This window comes from Mirounga angustirostris, unplaced genomic scaffold, assembly GCF_029215605.1.
Source record: "Mirounga angustirostris isolate CCGP_5_RB_7025 unplaced genomic scaffold, mMirAng1.0.hap1 SCAF_9, whole genome shotgun sequence".
NCBI lineage: Eukaryota > Metazoa > Chordata > Mammalia > Carnivora > Phocidae > Mirounga > Mirounga angustirostris.
In genome coordinates this window covers 48,192,141-48,206,069 of record NW_026991717.1, presented here as the reverse complement: position 1 = coordinate 48,206,069, position 13,929 = coordinate 48,192,141, and the positions used below count along the sequence as shown (strand labels likewise).

The 13,929-nt window shown below is 40.2% G+C and overlaps 1 protein-coding gene and 1 long non-coding RNA gene across 6 annotated transcripts in view; one reads left to right on the top strand and one right to left on the bottom strand.

The window, feature by feature from the left end:
* Positions 1-6,824, bottom strand: part of ZNF280D (zinc finger protein 280D) — a 303,349-nt gene extending 296,525 nt beyond the window's left edge. For all 5 annotated transcript variants that reach the window (XM_054513529.2, XM_054513531.2, XM_045900008.3 and 2 more), the window contains exon 1: positions 6,057-6,824. The gene's annotated coding sequence lies outside the window, so the exon portion shown is untranslated. The remainder of the gene's footprint in view (positions 1-6,056) is intronic.
* Positions 6,825-6,869: 45 nt separating this feature from the next.
* Positions 6,870-12,836, top strand: LOC123861172 (uncharacterized). Its single transcript, XR_006794980.3, has 2 exons — positions 6,870-7,246; positions 7,357-12,836. It is a non-coding gene; the product is annotated as an uncharacterized LOC123861172 (long non-coding RNA).
* Positions 12,837-13,929: the final 1,093 nt, after the last annotated feature.

Genomic DNA, 13,929 nt, shown 5'->3' with positions numbered 1-13,929 from the left:
GGCCAACAGTTATGGGTTGAATTGTGTCCCCCCCCCCAAAATGCATATGTTAACCACATTTGGAAGTAAGGTCTTTATTATGGTGATTAAATTAAAACAATACTGTTAATGTAGGGTCTTAATCTAAAATGACTAGTATCCCTATAAGAGGAGGAAGAGACACCAGGAGCATGTGGTTGCACAGAGAAAGGGCATGTGAAGACACAGTGAGAAGACCGTCATCTACAAGCCAAGGAGGGAGGCCTCAGGAGAAATCAAACCTGTCAACAACTTCATCTTGAAATTAGCCTCCAGAACTGTGAGAAAATAAATTCTGTTGTTTAAGCCCAGTCCATGGTATTTTGTCACAGCAGCCTTAGGAAACTAAAACACCAACATAAGCTGAATACCAAAACCTGACAAAGATGATATAAAAAAAAAAATTACAGACCAATATCCTTCATGGCGATAGAGGCAAAATCCGTAATAAGACACTAGCAAATCAAATGGACCATACATAAAAAGAATAACACTTCAGGACTCAGTAGGATTTATCCAGAAATGCAAGATTAGTTTAAGAATTTAAAACCAACAATGTAATCCACTATAACAATGTAATTCACTAAAAAAGAAAACCAATATGATTTCAATAGATACAGAAAATGCATTTGACACAACTCAACATTCATTCCTGATAAAAACTTTTAGCAAACCAGAAATAGTAGGGAACTTCCTCAAATCAATAAAGGCATCTACAAAACACCTACAGCATAATTAGCAATAAAAGACTGAATTGTTTTCCCCTACAATGGGAACAAAGCAAACATGCCATTATTACTACGTATAGTCAACATTGTACAAAAGTCCTAGTCACTGTAAGAGGAAAAAGAAAAGTAAATGTCATTAAGATCAAAAAGGAGGGAGTAATATTGTCCCTATATGCAAATTACTTGATTATTAATGTAAAAATCCTAATGAATCTAGAAAACAATTACTAGAAGCCATAAGTAAACTTAGCAAGGTCACAGGATACAGGGTTCATATATAAGAACCTGTTTAAAGCAAGCATTAAACATATATCTTTATATACTAACAGCAAACTATTGTAAATGCAATTCAAAAATCCACTCTGTTGGGCGCCTGGGCAGCTCAGTTGGTTAAGCGACTGCCTTCGGCTCAGGTCATGATCCTGGAGTCCCGGGATCGAGTCCCGCATCGGGCTCCCTGCTCGGCAGGGAGCCTGCTTCTCCCTCTGACCCTCCCCCTCTCATGTGCTCTCTGTCTCTCTCATTCTCTCTGTCTCAGATAAATAAATAAAATCTTTAAAAAAAAAAAATCCACTCTGTTTACAGCAGCACAAAAAAATAATTATGAATAAATCTAACAAAAGATCTTCACATTAGAAACTACAAAAGATAGTTGAAAGTAATTAAAGAATTCCTAAATAAACAGAGAAATATACCATGTTCATGGATCAGAGGATTCAATATTAATGTAACAAATCTCCTCAAACTGTGGTATTATTAAAGGATATATATATAGATCAATGAAATTGAATAAGTCTAGAAACAGACCCATAAACATACAGTCAACTTGACAAAAGTGCCAATGTGATCCAATGGAGAAAGAGTCATTTTTGCCATAAGTACTGCTGTAGCAATTAGACACTGGACATCCATATTAAGAAAAAAAAAAAAGGACTATTGATCCTAAAGTCACACCATATGCATAAATTAACTTGAATTGGGTCATAGTCCTACATGTAAAACCTAAAATTATAAAACTTTTGGAAAAGAACATCAGAAAATATTTGTGTCCTCAAGGTAGACAAAGATATTTCAGAAAGGACACAAAAAGTATGGACCCAAGGAAAAAAAATTCATGCTAAGGTGCCAGCAGTTTTAACCATCATTGCTTTTGCATCATGAATTAAAGCATCAATGCACTGAAAAAGGAAAATAAACCTAAATTATTATGAAAATAATTTGACTCATGGACCCCCCTGAAAAATTCTCAGGCACCCCCCCCCCAAGGATTCTCAGATCACACTTTGAGAATAACTATTTTGCAATAATTAAAAAGAATGGACTCTGGTGTATGCAACAATGGATGCATCATATAGACATAATGTTGAACAAAAGAAGCCTGGCACAAAGGAGAGCATCCTGAATAATTCAATTTATACAACTTTCAGAACAGGGAAAAGTATTCTATGGCATAAGAAGTCAGAATACTGGTTATCTCTGGGATGGGGAAGGAGATTAAGAAAGGTCATAGTGGGAAGTGGGATCACCTATATCTCGATTTAAGTGGTGGTTTGTGCATTTTACTGTATGGATGTTATACCTCAATAAAAATATAAAAAATTTTGTTAAGTTCTTAATCTTTAACAGTTTTATATATTTTCCCCCTTGAATTTATATTTCAATTCCACTTCCATGCAGAATATTATTCTAATGAAACATACTTCTATATTTAAGTTTTTATTAAACATATTCTACTACCTTTACACAAAAAAACCATAGGCATATTCTCAAGCCAGTCAGTTTTAGGGAAAAAGCCATAATGAAGCTGAGAATCTGAGAATTCTAGTTTGAGGATAATGGACCATAACATTTATTTGGCATTTCATACCTTAACTGTTAAATTTACCTTTCATTCTATATATGGCTTATTTCACTAGAAAGTTTCTTAAAGGTAGGGATGCATCTTGGATCTTCCATAGCCGAGGACCTGACACTTTGTAGGTGGTTCACTGATTCATTTTCTCATTCATTCATGCAATGAAAATTTCTTCAGCATTTTATTTATGTTTAAGGCTTGCTAGGCTCTCTGCCTATAGTGATGGCTAAGTGCAGGGCTCAATAAATTCCCATTGATAACTGATTGATAATTATCAGCTACATTTCAGAAAGAGTATAATTCTCTTTTCTCTCAAATTCAAAGTACAGGTGCACTACCTGTCTTATTAACCCTGTTGTAAAAATGGGAACACCAAGACACTGAGATTAATTAACTGACTCACTTAGGGTCATGCACTTCATCATGTGAAGCACTTTAATCAAGTGAAGATTAAAACCCTTACACGTTCTTTTCTGGACTGAGGTGCTAAGGGAATTCATTCAAATTGACTAGAGTTCATATTTCATTTAAATGCTCTCATTTCACTTCTGCTACACCCACCTTCTCTGACTTGTATTTTAGGACCTGCAGTCTGAATTGGTTTACTTCTACTTCAGACTCTGTCAAGATATATTAGACACTGAGGGTCCATGACACCATCTGAAGTACAAGTGCTATTAGTTGAAAATACACAAGCAGTTTTATATTTCAATACAGTATAGCAATCCTTTGGAGAACCTGCTTTCTACTAAAAATGAAAGTGGGAATAATCAACCTAGGTGAATTTCGAAAATGTTAAAAAATTAAAATTTGATTTTACTATATATCCTCAGGTGGGTATAGCCAAAGGAAGGCAGATTAATAGTAAATATTTTTATCTGCTGCCAATGCATCTACAAACCATTCTGTTGAATAAGATCTGGCAGGTTCCTGACTGTGAGCAGAGATAGGGTAACAACTCTGATGATACATAAACTTGTATCAGATACAGGCTCCATTTTTTGCTGTAATCATCCATCCATAGCCTGGCCCGCTCAGCTGACAAGACATGTTATTAATAAAATGTACTGTACCACAAGTGCATTGCCCTACATGGTGTTTATCTTGTTGGAAAGTGTAATTGTCTGAAACAATAGCCTCTGTGAAAAGATACGTTATGAGCTGTGTAAAGATCAAAATAATTTCCACTAATAGTGGTAGTCGTTTGTGAAGAATTAAAACAGATTATGTTGCAGAGAGTTAACAACTGGGCCTTGCTTTTACCGTTCCTGTGAGAAGGCCTTGAATTTCATGCCATACCTTGTGGTGAAATAAAGATCCTCCACCAGAATGTAAACTCATTGAAGGCAGAGAATTCCAATTTATCTGTCAATGTCTCCCTAGCACATAGTGCAGTCCTTGAAAGAGTCAGCATTTAACATTTGTTAAGTAAAGAAAAAAAAATGAATGAATATGAGTATAGGGAAGAAATGGAACAAGTTTCAGGTTCAAGCCAAGCCAGTATCAGTGTTCTACCAGGTTGTAACTCAGAAAAATAGAGTGGGATCCAAACTCCAGGAGACTGGTATTCGTGGAGAGGGAGAGGGTAAAATGGAAGCAGTCTGAAATCAAGTTGCTGAGGATACCATGTGGCGCTCCCACATTGCTGAGGCAGACAGAGAAGCCCTACGTATAGAAAAGGATGAAGGTTGTCCTTGGTCCCTACCTCTCACCCCTGCCCCAGCCCCACTGGATAGGATCTGAACAAATTCTTGCATCTTTCAATCTGGATCCTCCTGGCACAACAAAAGGAGCTTCGGATCTCTAATTCTCACTAGTAGAATGCTGGATGGAACAGCCTGCAGGTAACTGCATGTGGCTTAGGGACCACTGTGAGGGGCTAGGACAAGAGCAAGGTCTTAGGGAGGTAGACAGATGGAGCACCAGATCCTGAAATGGAGCTGGGTTACTTCTCCACTGAGATAGTAAAAAAAGAATATGAAGGAAGGTAGAAAAATTTAGACGTTATGGAGGAGAGTAGATACAGAAACATTTTGAAGCAGAGAAAAGGAAAGTTGAGGGAACCTGCTGAGACCTAAACCACAGCCACTTTTCCTTATTTTTTTCCACGGCAAAATTTGATGTTGCTTTAATTATATCCTCCCACGTGCTCACAGAAAGTGATTTCTCTCTCTCCCAGCATGAGGGGTAAATTACGTTTGGCATCATACTTTCTACAAGCAGTTAGTTTAGGATGTGTATGTGACACAGTTCTGCCCAATGGGACTCAGTTCTGCCAGAGGCCTCCAGAAACTAGGATTATCCTTCCTTTACTGTGAGAAAGAGAGAGACAGAAAAGACAGGAAGAGGTGGGAGACAATATCCCTCTTCTTTGGGCAATGCCCTTACTGCATCCGATGCCAAAAGTGCAGAAGCTAGGGTGCAGCCTTGAAGGGAGATGGCAGAAGAGAGTGTCATCTGAGGATGGCAGAGCAGAAGGAATAACTCCCCTTGGGTCCTCGACAACATCCTTGAGTTACTCAATTAACCAATATAGGAACGACTTTCCATCAAACTTATTATTTTATGAGATAATAAATTCCTTCTCTTTCAAAAGCCACCACGAGTCAAGTTTTCTGTTGCTTGCACTTCTGTCGATAGCTTGGTCTTTTCTTGTAAAGGTGAGAGCATGTGTTTGAATGTGTAATGTGGGATTTGAAAGTTTGAAACATATTTTAGCTTTCGCCTATAGCCTCCCTCCATCTTCTTCTCCCTCCCCCATCCCTTTCCCACATCTACTGGACTCAGATGAGGGCCGGGAGACACCAGACTGGACGCAGAAGGACCTCTCCATTTTTTCAAGATTTAGTCTTTCCCAGCTACAGCTGTGTTCCGCTCCTTCTTCACTAAGGACATATTCTGTCCCAGGAAGCTCCTCAGTCACTCCAGGAAACAGGCTTTTGGGGCCTTGCCCCATCAGTTCCACAGACATACCCAGATATATCTGAACCCCCAAGCCACAGCTTAGACTCAAATGGGGAGCCCCAACTGCAGCATCATTCTGTACCTATAGCTAGCAATGATTTGCGGCCCTTGAACACAAGTGGAGAATGAAAATGGCCAAGACTTAGGGATGGGAACTGGCACAGACATGGGAGAAGGTCTGAGAATGCAGGAATTAGCATGGCTTTACTAGATTATAAATCTTATGAAGATTAGCACCCAGCACAGAACTCTGCAGCTACTGAGTTAAGTCTCCACACAGGTGTATTAAATTTAATTGAAATGACCACTTTGTAGGCTGAAGGTCAAACGGCTTCCTTTTACAGAATCTTCTGTCCAGAGAATGCCTTTCAACCACCACCAACCACCTTCCCCGCAAAACAAAACCTTCAGTGTTTTCAGCTCTGTTATCTAAGTTTATTTTTTATAACATAACTTTGAGACAGGCAGCAGTAAGAATAGTTTCAACTTACCAGGAGGAAACGAAGACACAAAGAGATGATCTGACTTGGCCACAGTCCCAGAGGGCATCGTGGCAGAGCTAGGATGGTCTCTAAGTCCCTGGGGTCTCTCAAGCCATTGTTCTGATGTCCCTGTATGTAATTGTTTTGATAGCAATTTCCCTGGTTCTCTCTCACTAGCCTGCTAATCACGCATGTCAATCACATTCAGGACGGCCATGGGCCTAAGGGTCAGCCAGTGTCTCAGGAGGACGGAATTCAAAAGGAAAAACAAGACACAATAGCGCACTTTCTCCTTCAAGCACGTATGTCAGTTGTGGCCTCATAAGTCTGACAGTGTGCAGGAGAGAGGGTTGCTTTTTTTTTTTTTTTCCCCTTCCCGATGGAGAAAGGATGTGTCCAGTGCTCTGACCACAGCAGAAAACCCAGTGAGAAATCCACCAGTTTAAGATCCTCTTACTGGAGATCACTCAAGGATATTGCAAGAGTTCTCCACCCACTCTCTGACGAATCAGGAGGGATGTCCTCTTTCTTCCTCCTCAGCGAGTCTCGGTCGCTTCACTCCATCTGTTAGGCAAGCCTGGCCGGTGGAGCAGGAGTGTAAACCTTGACACGGATGCTAATTACCCTTCCCCTACAGACCACTTGGCCTTCTTTCCTCATTTCACTTTCACTTTAGAGAGCCGCATCTGGGGCCCAGGAGACAGGGCCCAGGCTTGGCCCTGGAGAAGGCCCCGCGAAGAGGCGCGCGTGCGGCCCACAGGGCGGGGTGGGACGGGGAGCGTGCGCGGAGTGGAGGTGGTTCGCGTGAGGCGTGGATCCTGGAATGTGCGTGTGCGCGGCCCTCGAGCACCGCCTGCGCGGCGCCGATTGGCCGGGGGCGCGCGGCGGGGGAAGCCCTTGGCTAATCTCCTGCCACTCAGCCCGGTCGACGTCGGCGCCGGGGCCGCAGCGCGGCGCGCGGAAGGACAAATAGTCCCCGCGGCGGCACCGCGCGCCCCTCCACGGCTCGCCTCGCCCCGCCCGGGGCTGCCGGGGCCCGGAGGCCCGGGCAGGCAGGGGGAGGGGCGGCCTCTGCGGCTGCTCGACCCCCGCTCCCCTCTTCGCGGCCTGATGAGTGGATTGCCCTCCCTTGGGAAAAGTAATTGGATTCCCGGCTCCCTCCAGCCGGGATGGGCGGAAATCGGAGGCTGAGCGTGCAGGTTGCGGGGGTGGGTGGGGAGAAGAGAGGTCGGGGAGCAGCCGCATGGGAAGGAAACTTGGTGAAAGCCGCACTCCGCCCTGACGTGTTGGCGTGCTTCTTTCTGTACAGGCCCCGGTAGAAAGCTGGGTGGTAAGGAAGGATCAACGGAGGTTACCCCTGGTGCCGCAACCACCTGGCACGTGACTCTTGCCCCTCCAAGTTGTCATCATTCTGAAATTCACCTGGCTGCTGATCTCCGGGAAGAGAGATACTTTGGAACGTTTGGGTCTTCCAGCCACCACCGCCTCGTTTTTCTCTCAGAGCTCTACTTGGAGCTAAGATGGAGAAAGAGCCCTGACAAATCTGGGATCGGAGATAATTCTTGCTAACGGGGGTACCTCGGGAGAAAATAACATTCTCACCAGAATCATCCAGGAAGGTATCTCAGGTCCTTGCTTTAGTATTAGCGAACTTCCCTAAATTGTTTTTCCTCTGGGGAGATGGAGCAGAAGTGGGAGCCTTAAGCAGTTTATGGCCGAAATGATAGTAGTGTACTAGGAATTTAAGTGACTAACTCATCCCTCTTGTGATTTTTTTTTTCGCCTTATTTACTGTACTTCACTCATTCATTCGTCTTCAAACAAGCTTTAATTGGGGGCTTTCTATGTGCCATTCTCTGATGTACTTCCCAGAGATACATCAGTGAATAAAGGAAGTCCCTGCACTCATGGAATCTCATTACATTTCAGACAATACATGTACAAACATATACAATATAATGTCACGTAGTGATGAATGCCATGAGGACAAAACAGAGTAAAAGGACAAAGATACAGGTGAGAGTAGTAGAGTAGTGTACTACTTTAGGTAAATTGATCTAGAAAGTCCTCTTTGATGAAGTTATGTTCAAAACAGCGGTCTGAATGAAATAAGGGAGAAAGCCAAGCAAATGTCTGGGGGAAGGAACTTTCCAGGCAGAGAAAAGAACAAGTACAAAGGCTCTCAGGCCAGAGTGATTGGGGAGCTTGAATTAGTGGGAAGAAAGGAGGCTAACATGAATGCTATGCAATGAGCAGGAAAACAGAGATGGTCCTTCTGACGTCCTTCTTCCTCTGCTCCGATCTAACCCATCAGAATAATCATTCTAAATCTTCATTTTTTGTACATCTCTTTGTGCTTTGATAGTTTCATGGCTATATTTTCTATTCCATTAAATTTAAATTCTTCTGACTGATTGTTAAGGTCTTTCCCCAATCTAGTTCCCTCTTAACCTGTGAACCATGTTTCAGTCTACTCCTTTAGTTCTAGTTAGGTCTGTCTCTCAGGTATATTCATGTTCACTTATTCTTATGTATATTTGTTTATGGATCTACCCTCACACAACAGTATTGATTCAGTAAGGATGTATGGTTGCAAGTAACATAAAATCCAACTCAAACTGGCTTAAATAGAAAAGGGAATTTATTGGCTCACATAACTGAATACTTCAAGATAGTTTTGTTAGACATGGCTTGGCTGAAGAGTTCAAATTATGTTGTCAAGATTTGGATTCTCCCTGACATGTTAGCTCTTTGCTCTGCTGTTGGCTTCATTCTCAAGCCCCACAAATGAACAACCAGCAACTCTAAGCTCACACTATCCTCACTACCAGCAAAGGTGAAGAACCTATTCCTAAACCAATCACTGTTGCTAGAGAAAGAGATGCTCAGATTGGCTTGCACTGATTGACAAGCCCATCTCAAAAGTTGAGTCTATCAGTAACACATGAATGGCACAAGAAGGTGCTTTTAGGAAAATAGGAGTATGGTTAACAGAGGAAGGTTAGATATGTCCTGGGTAATGAGAACAGCAGACATACCACACACCCCTGTTCTTCTCTTGATTCTTCTCAAACATTCTTCCACTACATACGCCTTCAAAATGTTTATGCCTATTCAATGCAATAATATTATTTACCACCAAAAATATGCTCACTTCCTCCCCAAAGAGAGATGATCCAAATTCTCATGTAGTTACTGAAGATAACTCCCAAGTGCAGGACAGGAGGGTAATAAGCATGTTTCTCTATTATACAACAATATAGTTCCTCAAGGTCTAGTAACCTAAGGCTACAAGATAAAATTAGCTACAAAAAAAAAAAATAGCTACAAAATACTTAATACATAATGACAGAAAAAGAAAAAACCTGCAACAAAAACTCATATTTGGAAAAATGACTAATGGCAAACACATAGTGGTCTTTAATTCATAGCATATATCATGCTGGACAGAAACACCAAGGGCTTCCTACCATGAGAGAGGAGAAAGTTCTTTGATCAACACATCTGGCTGCCATATGTTCAACTATTGGAGAATCTCTCATCCATTGTTCCTCCATGCCATATCTGTAATGGACAGTGGGGAGTATAATCCTTCTAGGGACCACACCTCTTCAACATTCTCTTTCCTGATATAGTGGCAATTGAAAAAAAAAAAACAACAAATTTGCTATTACAGAGATAATTAACTTTTACTACCAAATAGCTGTGATCCTCTTCTGTTATGTAGAATTGTTGCTAGGAAGTAGCTGCATAGGCAGGGACTACATTCTCCAGCTTCTATTAATCTTGGCAAAGTCTTACAATTATCTCCTTTGGAATATGAGTGGAAGTGACATGAATCCCTTCTTGCCAATGTGGTTAAGAACTCGGTATGTCTTCTATGGTTTCTTTTTCTTCCTCTAGCTGCACTGAGAGGACGCTAAGACCCTAGAGAATAGTCTTAAGAGAGCCATGAGATAGAAGGAGTCTGGGTAGCTGAATGACCTTGTAGAAGGCCACTTTCTAATCAGGAATACCGATATCGGACTTTGCAAAAGTGAAAAATAAACATCGGTAGTGTTAAGCCAATCAAACTTCTGCACTATGTGTTACAACACTTAGTGCTAACCCTAATAACTAGCCTTTATTCTCCAGACTTAGGATTTCTCTCACCATACAATTTATTTTACTTTTTTTTTTTTTTTTAAGTAGGCTCTATGCCCAATGTGGGTCTTGAACTCATGACCCTGAGACCAAGAGTCCCATGCTCTGCAGACAGCCCGCCAGGTGCCACAATTTTCGTTACTTCTTACTAAGCTTCCAGTCTATTTGCATTTGGCCAATTTCATGGGGAAGAAAACCTCCAAAGCTAGATGTTATCTTAAGCTGCAGTCTTTGCATCTAGATTCCAATACGGGTATTTTTATCTTTCCATAATACGCCTTGTTATACTCCTTACTTAGTGGCCTCCATTTTGGTTTCTGCCTGAGAATGATTTGAAACAATAGCTACTGAAAAAATAAAATGAAAAAAAATAATAATAGCTACTAGTTTTGCAAGGGGGGACATGGGCATAGTGGTGCTGGAGGGAGTAGAATGGGATAATTATTACCTTTCTAAGCAGGCAGGAATTGCTTGAGAGAGGCCTGGGTGTGTTCAGACCTCTCCAAAGTGCCAGTCTTTTCCCTTTCTTGCCTTCATTGGCATTAAAATTCTCCTGGGGCTTTTCCAACTCTAATGGCTCCAGATTATTGAAATTTCTGTCATATTTGACTGAGCCCTTAGCAAAAATGGTCACTTATAATAAAGCAGTATTTTTCCCTCTCAGGCTTAGATAAATCAAGCTCAATCCTAAACTTGAGTCTTTCTTATAGGACCTAACTGAAAACCAACAGGCCAACATGTAATAGTTGGTGTACTCTAGTATCTGACCTTTTAGTGACATTTTTTACATTTCATACTTGATAGGCACATGTTTTGAATTCTAATATACAACAGGTGCCACTTTAATGTACTACTTTGCTATTGAATTCCCAACCCAATATAGATGAGGCCTCATCTGAATCAACTGATTCAACATTTTAAGATCTTTCACTTACTAATCCCCAGTTCTGATACCAATTTGTGAATTGTTAGAGCTATTTTAGTTGCAGGTGACAAAATAAAAAACACAAACTGACTTATACAAAAAATATATTGGCTATCGGCTCACATAGCTAAGGAACTAGTGATATATTTAGCTTAAGGCATAGCTTGATCCAAGGGCTTAAGCAATGTCATTAGAATTCTATTTCGTTTCATCTCTTGGCTCTGTCTTCTGTGTTGGCTTCATTCTCAGGCTCCATATGGTGGCTCCTGGCAGCTCCAGTTCACATAATCCTTACTGTTAGGAATCTCAGTGGAAGAGTACATGCCTTTTTCCCAGAAGTGCCAGCAATAATCTCCTTATATTTTATTGGCTTTGATTAGGACATGTGACCAGAAGAATGACTACTCATGTTGTTAAGAGTGGAGTCCAGTCTCCCTAAAAGACGTTGACTGAGAGTAATAGAGGAAAATAGGGTATGGTTATCAAAAGAGTGAATGCTGAGTGGCAAAAAACCAAATGTCTCTCATTAGATACCAATGTGTAGCGATTCCTAATTGCTTCACATGTGTTGGTTTTATCTCCTTCAGTGGACTGTAAGTCTCTCTGGAGCAGGATCATGTATTATATGTCTTAACAGTGCCAGCCCAGCAGGCAGTCCTTAGATACTGGCTGATTGATTGCCTCTTCGTGGCACACCAAAGAGGGTAAAAAGAGCTTAATAAAAGGATGATTAACAGAGATGTGGGAAGGGTTAAGGGAACCCACTAGCAATGGTAAAGCACTTAACTGGTAACAGTGAGAAGACTTAAGCCTGAAGGAGCAGGGGAAAGGAAATTTTAAGCGCTATAGTTTAGAAGGGGATGTCTGACAAACACTGTGACTATAAATAGAGAAATGCAGCCACTGCCAATGTGGCCCAGGAGGGGACTGGGAAGTAAACACTTGTCCTCTTTTCCCCCAATCTCCAGACTTCTGTTGGTACCTCGCATTGGCCAAACTCAAACAGAAGCTATAGGGCTTGGATGATAGATAAAGTCTGTAGAGGTCAGCCTTCAGTATAGAGCAAGGCAAATAGGGTGAAAGATGAGTCTGGAGGAGCAAATGGAAAATAACCAGGACATCCTTGTTATATTCCTTAGAGCAACCCTCAATAAAAACCACTCCTGTTTTGTAAGTGTTAACCATATAGCCTGATTTCCCAAGAAAATATAATTTTATCTTTTCCAATACATTTGTTAAATATATAACTAATGTGGCTTAATTTTTATAGCATTTTAAGACTCTAACATTCATGAATTCATAAAGCATGAAAAATCTTTTGTTAGCCTATGTAATTAAAAAACTCTCATCATTGTATTGATATGGAACTCCTCAAGAATATTGTACCTGGTAATCCATCAGAAAGCCCTGGCACAGAACTTATCAAATAGTGACAAATTTGATAAATGTTTGATGATTTGAAGAATGATTAAATGAATAAATTAAAGCATTTAGAGCCAGACTCTAAGTGGGAAACTAGATAGGTTTTCCTTGTTCAAGGTTGATGCTAACTATATAACACCTACCAATCCTGTCTCTTAAAGTCTGACATTGGCTTCTTAGCTGTTGATCAAGGTCTTATCTCATAGAAAATGGAACTGCAATAAATTTTCTTCGTCAACCTTTAGAAGTAAGAAGTTTTATAATTAACTGCCATGCTAATAAACTCACTATAAAGTCCATTTCAGTTAAGGGACTATTATTTGTTTTAATAAAACTGGGTCTCCTCATGGAATTGTCATTTAAATGTAAGAAAAATAAATATATTTGCTTCAGTATATAAACTGGCATTATAAAATATCAGCCCAAACTGTTTCTCTAACAGATTTTAGTTAAGCCAAAATTCCACACTTTGATTCTTTGGCAATCTTGTGTATATAGGCCTTGAACAGTTTACAAAATGTTTTCATGTGAATCACCGTTTCTTCATACAACAAATAGTACTGAGTACCTACTGTGTGCCACACATCTCTGCCCTCATAGAACTTACAGTGCAGAGCATTGTTTCTCAAACCTTAATGAGAATATAAATCACCTGAGGAGCTTATGAAAATGCAGGTTCTAAGTCTGAGATGGGACCCAAGATCACATTGCTAACTAGCTTCTGGGTGATGCTGCTGTTCCTGGTCTAAGGACAACATTTTGAGTAGCAAGAACCTAATAGGCTCTTTAATTCTCACAACAACTTCATAAGAAATTATCAGTGTTTTTTAAATTTTATTATCTTGAGTACTTGTACTATGTACAAAGCACTGTGCTATTAACACTTCAATAAAGATAAACAGTCCCATTGCACAAAGGCCTTTTGGAAACTCACCATATAGAAGGAAAAAAACTAGTGTAACAAATAATTATGAATGTGTGATTCTATTTATATGAAATACCCAGGAAAGGCAAATCTATAAAGACAGAAGATAGCTTGGTGGTGGGAATGGGGATTAATTATAAATCATCATGAAGGATCTTACTGGGGTTATGAAAATGTTTTAAAAACCAGATATAGTCATGACTACACAACTCAATAAATGTACTAAAAATCACTGAATTGTACACACTCAAAAAGGGATGCATTTGCTAATATATAAAGTATATCTCCATAAAGTTGTAAAAAACCAATTATGATGCAATGTGAAAAAAATGCAATAAGAAACATGTAGTCTTAACTCATTTTTTGTAACTCCCTTTAACAGCCAAAACCCACGGAGGCTAAATGATTTGCTCAAAGTCACGTAACTAGTTAATGACAGGGTTAGCATATAAATCTAGTTCTATTAA